This window comes from Miscanthus floridulus, chromosome 4 (assembly GCF_019320115.1).
Source record: "Miscanthus floridulus cultivar M001 chromosome 4, ASM1932011v1, whole genome shotgun sequence".
Lineage (NCBI taxonomy): Eukaryota > Viridiplantae > Streptophyta > Magnoliopsida > Poales > Poaceae > Miscanthus > Miscanthus floridulus.
Window position 1 is genome coordinate 98381228 of NC_089583.1, and position 9362 is coordinate 98390589.

General features: G+C 45.6%; 1 pseudogene; it reads left to right on the plus strand.

Annotated features, from left to right (window-relative positions):
- Positions 1–323: 323 nt before the first annotated feature.
- Positions 324–3145, plus strand: LOC136548890 (receptor-like serine/threonine-protein kinase SD1-8; annotated as a pseudogene).
- Positions 3146–9362: the final 6217 nt, after the last annotated feature.

Consider the following 9362-nt stretch of genomic DNA (forward strand, 5'->3'; position numbering starts at 1 on the left):
AGCATCCGAACGTCCGATGTGACATGGACTAAATTTAGTCCATGAAACCAAACACCCCTTTAGCCTTGCTCTTAGATATCCTGTCACTAGTCTGGAACTCTGGATTGCAGCAACGACAAACCATCATGACCACCGTGCGGTCCGAGTCCGACGTGGACAGCAGAAATGTCAACCATAAACGCAGTCTCAAATTCTGAATCCGTAAACGAGTCCACTGAACTTCCAAGCTTCTGCACTATTTTAACTTCTTTGGTAACTGAGCCTGCAGAGAGCTTTCCTGGATGCTGGCATTACCCCAATTCTTTTTGACCGAGTGAGGCAAAATGTGTCACCGATCACTTGTTTTCGCTCATCTCTTGTGTCACCTCGGCATATGGTACAATTACATCACCCAGCTCACCGTCGTGTGTGTGGCCAACAGAGAAACTCCGGCAACAAACGGCCAACAGAGAAACTCCGGCAACAAACAGCACTCCCTCTCCACCAACGCTGGCCCTAACAGTCCAACCTCGTCCTGTCCGCCGGCGCCGACAGCCGTGTTCTCTGGACGACCAACGTCACCGGCGGCATCCCAACGAGCTCCTCTCCAGCAGCCACAGCCACAGCCGCGGCGGTGCTTCTGAACACCGGCAACCTCGTCATCCGATCCGCGAACGGCACCATCTTATGGCAGTTCGACCACCCGTCCGACACGTTCCTCCCCGGCATGAAGATCCGGATCAGGTACGCGACGCACGCCGGCGAGCGCCTGGTGTCCTGGAACGGCCGGGGAGCTTCTCCTTCGGCGGGGAATCAGACAAGTTCCTCCAGGTCTTTGTCTGGAATGGGACGCGTCCGCTCTGGCGCAGCGCGCCGTGGACGGGCTACTTGGTTTCCAGCCAGTACCAGGCGAACGCCAGCGTCATCGTCTACCTCGCCGTCGTCAACCGCGAGGAGGATATCTACATAACCTACAGCCTCTCGGACGGCACGGCTCAGGCTCACACCAGGACCAGGTACGTGATGACTTACTCCGGCGAGTACCAGCTCCATAGCTGGAACAGCAGCTTGTCGGCGTTTGCCGTCCTAGGGGAGTGGCCGCGCGGCGGCGGGTGCAGCCGCTACGGCACCTGTGGCCCCAACGGCTACTGCGACGAAACGGAGTCTCCTGTCTCCCCCGGCGTGCAAGTGCCTCGACGGTTTCGTGCCAGCTGGCCAGGAGTGCCGGCGAAAGGAGGCGCTGCGGTGCGGCGATGGCTTCACCACCTTCATGGCCTTGCCGGGGATGAAATCGTCGGACAAGTTCATGCTCCTACGGAACAGGACCGCGGGGGAATGCGCCGCGGAGTGCATCCGGAACTGCTCGTGTGTGGCGTACGCCTACGCCATCCTGAGCAGCACGAGATCGACGGGGACGTGACCAGATGATTGCTGTGGACCGGGGAGTTGGTCGATACGAAGAAGATTGGTGATGTGGTTGGCAGCGAGGCGCTGCACCTCCGGATTGCAGGCATGGATGCAGGTGTGCAACTGTTCTCATCTGAGTTCACTTGGAAATGAATCTTATACGGAAACTAAAACGTTTCAACACGCCCTGATATTTTTAAAATCGTGCTATATACTCTGCATTGGCTTAATGCACAGATGTAAAGGCAAAGCCCAATGCACTGAAGATCGTGCTGCCTACAGTTTTAGTGAGTACCATTCTGGTGTTCAGGAATTTCCCTTGCATTATGGTTCAAACTGAAAGGTACACAAGTCTGAAATATATACCTGCATTCTTGAACACAACTTTGGAGGAGATGTTGCTTATATATTAATTAATTGTTGGGCACAGGTAATAAAAGAAATAGGACAAAGCATATAAGAAACTAATTTTGGATGGTATGGGTAGTACATCTGGTGAACTAGGGGGAAGGAAATCGTCCGGGACTTTGAATTTCCCTTCGTCGGTTTTGAGGATATTGTGGCTGCAACACACAACTTCTCAAAATAATGTAAGATTGGACAGGGAGGTTTTGGTAAAGTTTTTAGGGTAATTACTTAAGTCAGTAGCTGCTCTCTGCTTTTATATTGCTAATTTCAGTAAATAATCTAACTCTTACATTTCTGAAGTTAATGATTGGCGGTCAGGAAGTCGCTATCAAAAAGGCTAGGCAAGGATTCTGAGCAAGGAACAGAGGAATTTAGGAATGAAGTTACACTCATTGCCAAATTGCAACATCGAAATTTGGTCCGACTTCTTGGTTGTAGTGTTGAGGGTGGTGAGAAGATCCTGATTTATGAGTATTTGCCTAATAAAAGCTTATATGCTACCCTTTTTGGTATGTTGTAGTAACTAACTCACCTTAAAGATGTTAAAAACACGTCTCAACACACCTAAAGATTGCTTTCATCTGCATATTTATGCAGTAGCTCAAGAAAAATGTTGTTAGATTGGCCAACACAATTTAATATAATCAAAGGAGTTGCAAGAGGACTTCTTTATCTCCATCAGGATTCAAGATTGACCATTATACATAGAGATCTCAAAGCTGTCAATATTTTGCTAGATGGAGATATGAGACCCAAGATAGCAGATTTTGGCAAGGCAAGGATGTTTAGTGACCACCAGAAAAAAAAAGCACATAACCGACGTGTCGTGGGAACATAGTGAGTAAATATTTAAACTAGTTGCTCATTTAGTGTGTGAATAAAGTCATCTTCCATGAATAACTGTTTCGAGTGAATTGTTCCAAATAGTGGCTACATGGCTCCTAAGTATGCAATGTAAGTTGTCTTCTCCATCAAGTCTGATGTCTATAGCTTTGGTGTGCTACTCTTGGAGGTTGTGACCGGTATGAGGAGAAGCTTCATTGATGACATCATGAACTTTCCAAATCTTATAACCGACGTGAGTATAATGCCTCTTTGTGAAGTTGTGGAGGATTCTTTTGAGCTACCATGATCCAACTGGTTCTGGCTATGTTTCAGGCATGTAATATGCGGAAAGAAGGGAGGGCCTATTATTTGGCAAATACATCTATTATGGATACTTGCTTGGTAGATAAAGTTTTGCTTTGCACTCATATGGAGCTCTTGTGTGTTCAGGAAAAACCCAGATGATAGACCACTTATGTCATATGTTGTGTTCAACTTTGAGAATGGAAACACCGCACTTCCATGACTCAATAGTGCTGCATACTTTGAACAGAGGAGCAATAAAATGGATCAAATAAGACATAAAATTGAGAATTCTGCTAATATCTTTACTCTCTCAAATATAGAAGGGCAGTAAAGTTAATGATGTATGAAAAATATCTCCAATATAGCTCAACAAAGAGCAGTGATTATATGTGGTCATGAAATCATTATGTGCCTATTTTTATTTTATTTTTTGGATTTATTAATGTCTCAATGAAATAAGGATGTGTTATTTTTTATATAACATAATAAAGAAAAGAATGTTTGCTTTTATAAATATGTATAGTTTGTGCTTTATTTTAAAAATCAAATTTATGATGTATTCCTTGAAGATAAAACAATCTAGAGGTACATACTTCCATCAACAAAAAGTGTTAACTCTATCTAGATTTGCCCTATATGTATATGGTGGTGCTCATTGTCGTTGACGCGGATGTATGTAGTGGTAGAGGCTGAGACAAATGGACAAGGAGACGAGGATACATGATAGGAGAGAGAGTATTACTGGACATGGAAAAGGGTGTGTCAAGAACAAACCCTAGAAGGGGGAACTAAATGAGGAAAAAGAAAATGTTCAAGAGGTGAGACTGAGTGGAGGTAGTCCCATCTTATTTATAGGCCTATTATAAATTTCACTTGTGCCCTTAGATATTTTTAGGCCGAACCACCTAGCCTGAGGGCATTATGGTCCAACCCGATTTCTGTCGATCAAACGGCCCCGCTTCCTGCACAGATTTGCTTCGCCTCGACGCAACCTTTGTGATTCTGCCATGTGCTGCCTCGTTCCTCCTCGGAACCTCCGCTCGGGTTTTGAGGCCAAACCCGCGAAATCGTCACCCGGTGGTTTTGAGGCTCAACCCACCAAAACGTCCACTCCTAGTTTTGAGGCCCAAACTAGCAAACCGTCATCTGATAGTTTTGAGACCGAAACCACCAAACCCCTTGATGTCGACGCATGTCCGACCTCCACCAAGATTGACGCCTTCGCCTTCCTTCTTGACTTGATCGACGCCATCTACATCTCCCATGTAGATGCGTGTTCGGCCTCTGCCAAGTGCCACGATGCCATCATCCTCCTCCTTGACTTGGTCGATGCCGTCTTCATCACCCATGTACACTTGCACTTGTCGATGTCCCTAGATGTTAGTCACCGTGACTGGTCACCCGGCCTCCTGGTCCCTCGGTCCAAGCCTCACGTCCATCCTTCGCCACTCCTAGTCCATCGACATGGCATGTCCCTACTTGACCTTCACCTCGCCGTCAACCACTACCTCTGAGCTCCACACCTGCGCATCACAAGCCAAAAGATATGTTGCACAACCCAGCTCATGCCATGGTTAGTTCACACACTTAACCCAAGACGCGAATCACATTGACAATCATTCATCACAAATTCGAACCACAAGGGCACATATCAACCTTGTGTTCGCAATCTCCCCCTTGATGAGTGCATTATCAACACTAACACACAACAACTGAGAGAAAGAAATAGAAGAAGAAGAGAAAAACAAAGAACTCACCCAAATGACCAAAAGCCAAAGAAAAACCAAAAGACATGGGCAAAGAGCAAAGCTTGGTCCCTAAAGACATGGGCAACGGCTCGACGCAACCAAGCAAAACATAGCTAGCCCTCAAGAAAAGACAACAGGCTCAACACCACTAGCAAAGCTCAAAATGCCTAAAAACTGCTAGACCCTCCAGAAGAGGCAAAGGCTCAACACATCTAGCAAAAGCAATTCGAATGCCACTCCCCCTGAACAAATGCAAGCTCCCAAATGAATGTATGCACTCAACAAGATGAATGTATAAACTCTCCCCCTCGGAGTTGTGTGATCTATCTCTCCCCCTTGTTGACACATGCACACATCAAGCCCTGGAATACTGCCACTCCCCCTAAAAATATGCTATGAATGCAAGGAATGCAGAAATGCAAGAGCTTTAGGAGTATAGCTATCAGATTGAAAAGATGCTCTAACTGGTGTTGTTATGTGTGTGTAGCAACAAATACAAGTGCTAGCAAATGCTCAAACTGATCAACTAAAATAAAATATGACTATTAAGCAATTTTGATTAATTTTAAGCAATTTAAGAAGGCGTTCACCACTAAAAGTAGCACATAGAAGGTATAAGCAGGAAATCAACCTAGTGCTAACAAGTGTATACAAGGTGAACTACCCCAAGCAACGGTCACACATCATGTCCAAGACGAACCTAAGACTTGTGTTTCCATCAAATTTTAATTTAATGGGAGTTTGCAGTTTAACACAAGACTTAGTCAAAACATGTGTGTGTGGGAGGTTATCGGTACTGTCAGGCCTAACTTAGCAACCATGCCAAGCCTATGTCATAGACAATCAGAAGCTTAAGACAATGGTTTCGGCATCCAATACAAGGCTCAAGTTCATCCAAATGTGTAATTGGAAGCCGTCTCGATACCTTGACGTGGGACAATACAGACCCATCTCGATCTTTTCTCATCACTTAGCTTGATTTTCAAATTTTAGCACAAGAATAGTTGTCCAAGCAAGTGAATGACTCAAGGCATGAGACATAGCAACCTAGCATATAAGTGATAGCATCAGGGATCTCAATAAATCCTACACATATTAGTAACTATCTCAGCGGTGAACTAATTTTCAGGTTTCAACAAGTGTTAATCAAGTTCATAGATTATAAAACAAGCTTAGCTCATAACATGCATCAATTGATCAATAAGAGCCTAAGCCATAAGCACCATCATATACATACCGAACATCCCAAATAGAGCATAATTTCAATCTAGCAGTTATAATCATGAAGCTCAAAATGCTCTAATATACATGATGAAATGCAATGCAATATGTTACAAAAAGCAAAACAAAAGCTAAAACTAAAAAGAAAACCAAGAATAAGATACAAGATCCAAAGCTTCTCTAAGCTAAAAAGGGAAGTAAAAATCCAACTCAAAGCATTGAACTTACCTTTCATTGAGACTGGAGAACCATTTGAGACTTCCGGTCATGTGGCGCAAACATCTAGAGTCAATGAACCACATGTTCTCTAGTTCTTTGTCTTGCTCAATAGAAAGGCATAGGATAGGCAAATGACTCAACACTGGGGTTAGTAAACTGTGAAGCATACCAATGTTGGGCCATTTGTTCAGAAAAAGGGTTAGCTAAAAAAACACTCATCCTAGGCCAAGAAGCAAAGCGATCACCACAAAAGGGAAAACATGGTCCGTGGGGGGAAAGCGATCACCATAAGGAAAATGTGGACGCTAGGGGGGTAAAAGCTAAGGTCACTGCCACGGGGTTCAAAGTCATATTGACCATGACCTAAACCTCTACGGGCATGACCATCGCGTGGTCTCGCATCCTGAGGCCTAGCACCTTGAGGCATTGCACCTCTAGGCCTAGCATTGCACCTCTGAACAGGCGGCACATATATGCCATGGGGCGGGCGGTACATGTTTTGGTTAAATGACTCATACTCTCGCCGCTCATCACTCTTCCTCCTAAAGCAGAACTCAGCAAGGTGACCATCCCTATGGAAGTAGTCATAGTGATACCTCACGTCTCTCTTAGGTGGTTGTTGGTTCACTCTCTTGTAAGTATAGTTCACTCTTTGTGGTTGTTTGGCTTTAGGAAGGGGATCCTCAGAGATGTTTGGTAGAGTATCAAGTGGGTTCTTGAGATAGTTAGGTTTTGGTACCCACACTTGTTTCTGAGGTGGAGCTTTTGGAGGTTCTTCAAATACTCCATCTTTGACAATAGGCTCAGTGGGCATAGGTGGAGTGATCTTGATCAATTTAGAAGTAGTAGAAGGTTTCTCACTTGGGTTTAGGCCACTATACTCACCAACCTTGCCATAGAGATTTTTACCCTTCCCACCTACAGCAAAGCCTACACCCAATACACCAGTTCCTCACCCAAACTGGCTCATCATCATGCCCAACTATGGGTCACTATAGGACACCAAGCTTAAGATGGACCGAAGGTATGTATTGTCCTCCTCGGTTCTCATCTTGTCGTGCCTGCAGGACTCAAGCTCCAGCACGAAGCTCTCACAATGTGCACACTCGGCAACTCATGTGCTATTTGAACTGGCCTTCTCAAGAGCAGAGATATTGGCATTCTTCTCTACCAGCTCAGATTGCAAGCCCGAGCAAGACTTGCGCGCACCCAACAAGACAGGCCTAGACTTCAGCTCATCATTCTCATCAAGCAAAGAGTCATACTTGGTTTGTAGGTTGGAAAGGTTTGTCATGTGAATAGCATAGGAATCACACTCTGTCTCGTCAGACACTACCACAACAGCCTTAGCAAACTCAAGCTCCCTAAGCGCAGTCTCTAACTTGGCCTTAAAGTCGTTCCTCTCACGAGCAACACGCTTAAGCAACTTGTCCTGGCTAATCAAGGTGTCGTTCATGGTTTCAAGCTCAGCAACAAGATCGTTGATGGAAGGGGTTACCTCAGAAGTGTCGTCGTCGATGAGAACCTTGTCCTTGCTGGCCTTCACCTCATCATCGACTTCCATAGTGTAGAATCCTTGCTTGGTGGTGTTGGCATGGAAGCAGAGTCCACTCAACTTGTCCTTGATCTTGCGCTTGGACTCATTGTCGCTGGAGGTAGAGGAGTCACTATCGGTGGAGTCCTTCTCAAGATCACTGAGGGAGTCGAGGAAGGTGTGCTCATGAGCCTTGGCCTTCTTGAGGTACTTCTTCTTGATGGCCTCCTTGTCAAACCCTCGCTTGGACTTGTGCTTGCCGGAGGTGTACTCGTGCCTGTCCTTGCGCTTGCCGGTGTCATGCTTGCCGGAGGAGTGCTTGATCTTCTTGGGATAGTGGGCGACAAAGTGGTCGAGGTCGCCATAGCCGAAGCATCTATCCTTCGGACCACCACCACGCCGGTGATTTAGGCGATTGTTGTAAAACCGAGAGAACTGGTTGATCACCAACGCTAGCTCATTGTCACCAAATGACTCCATATGTTCCTCTGTAACAGGCACCAAAGAGAACAAAGCGAAAGAAGCTTGTGAAGGGTTAGTCAAAGAACTTGAACTACCAGTACCTAAGATCAAAGCCATGGTCAATGTATAGGGATTCTTGATCGTAGCTTGAGTCTGGTAGTCGATCTCGGTGGACTTGAGCTTGCTAAAAAGCTCATACACAATGAGGGTTTCATAGTTAGTGGATTCAATGATAGCGGACACCTTCATATTCCAAACCTTCTGATCTAGAGCATATAGTAACTTGAGAGCTCTTTCATGATCATCATAAGGCAGTTGCGGCTTGTTTGCCCGCATCTTGTTCATGATTGATAGAAAGCGAGAAAACATGGCATCGATAGACTCTCCATCCAACTGAGAGAAGTTCTCATACTCTGGCTTGTACGCCTCAAAGAGTCTAGTTTTGACCTATGTGGTTCCCTCATGATAGCTCTAAAGCCTCACCCAGATCTCTCGAGCAGTCGTATAATCGGAGACTCTCTCAAACTCAGAAAGCGAAAGACTCAAAAAAGAACACTACAAGCCTTGCTATTTGTGTTGTGTTGATCAATTTGATCCTGAGTGTTGCGAACATCAGGCACAACATAGTTAGCATTCTCACAAATCTCCCAAACTTTCCAATCAATCCCCTAAAGATGCACCGACATGTGAATCTTCCAATAGGGGTAGTTTGTTCCATCGAAGAATAGCGGCTTGCCGTAACCACGCTCCATGTCGCCTTCGTGGATCACAGACCGATTAAGGTGGAATGATCCTTAACTGGCTCTGATACCAATTGAAGGACCTTAAGAACAAACCCTAGAAGGGGGAACTAAATGAGGAAAAAGAAAATGTCCAAGAGGTGACACTGAGTGGAGGCAGCCCCATCTTATTTATAGGCCTATTACACAATTTTATTTGTGCCCCTAGATATTTTTAGGCCAAACCACCTAGCTTGAGAGCATTATGGTCCAACCCGATTTCTATCAATCGGACGGCCTCGCTTCTTGTACAGATTTGCTTCGCCTCGACACAACCTCTGTGATTCCACCACGTGCCGCCCCATTCCTCCCCGGAACCTCCGCCCGGGTTTTGAGGCCAAACCCGTGAAACCGTCACCCGATGGTTTTGAGGCTCAATCCACCAAAACGTCCACGCCTGGTTTTGAGGCCCAAACCAGCAAACCATCCTTCGATGCTTTTGAGGCCGAAACCACCAAACATCTCCATGTCGAC